The following is an 868-nucleotide window of genomic DNA, read 5'->3' as shown; positions in this document are numbered from 1 at the left end:
TTCTGATGAAGAGCTCGGTACGAAACGTGAAATCCTCTTTCTTTTCCTGAGGCCCAATAACACTCTACAGATTCCACGTCCTCGCGTTGTTGTTTTTTCTTGCTTGTTCATGTTTGGATTGACTACATATATATATATATAAGTTTAACAATTAAGGATAATCTCTTAATAAGGGATCTTAACAAGAAATTATCAGGCAGCTAGCGTGAAAACCTCATAAAAGAAAAGAATTCGAAAATAATTTTTTTCTTTTGAACAAATTAATTATATCTATATTGTATAGAGGGCATTATTACACATAAATGCCTCACACTAAGAGGGACAAAGTCATTACTACCAAAATTATACTAATCATACCCAAATGCAGTTTTTCAAGCAAGACATTTAAAAAAATGAATTTAGTTTGTATCACCGTGATTTCACATTCAACTTTACGTCTTATGATCCTCAGCAGAACTGATTCTGAACACATCATAAATAAACTACCAACCTTACGTAGCGAAGACGAACAGACAACTGCTCACTCCGGCCAAGCACATGGAATGTTATAAATCATATATCCGGTAAATGGCGGGCTTTTTACGAACTGCATGTCGGGTAATGAAAAGTATTTCGGAATAAGTTTAACAATTAAGGATAATCTCTTAATAAGGGATCTTAACAAGAAATTATCAGGCAGCTAGCGTGAAAACCTCATAAAAGAAAAGAATTCGAAAATAATTTTTTTCTTTTGAACAAATTAATTATATCTATATAATTATATCTATATAATTATGGCCGGAGTGAGCAGTTGTCTGTTCGTCTTCGCTACGTAAGGTTGGTAGTTTATTTATGATGTGTTCAGAATCAGTTCTGCTGAGGATCATAA

This window comes from Octopus sinensis, linkage group LG3, assembly GCF_006345805.1.
Source record: "Octopus sinensis linkage group LG3, ASM634580v1, whole genome shotgun sequence".
Lineage (NCBI taxonomy): Eukaryota > Metazoa > Mollusca > Cephalopoda > Octopoda > Octopodidae > Octopus > Octopus sinensis.
The sequence above is the reverse complement of the archived record's forward strand: the minus strand, read 5'-3'. Positions refer to the sequence as shown.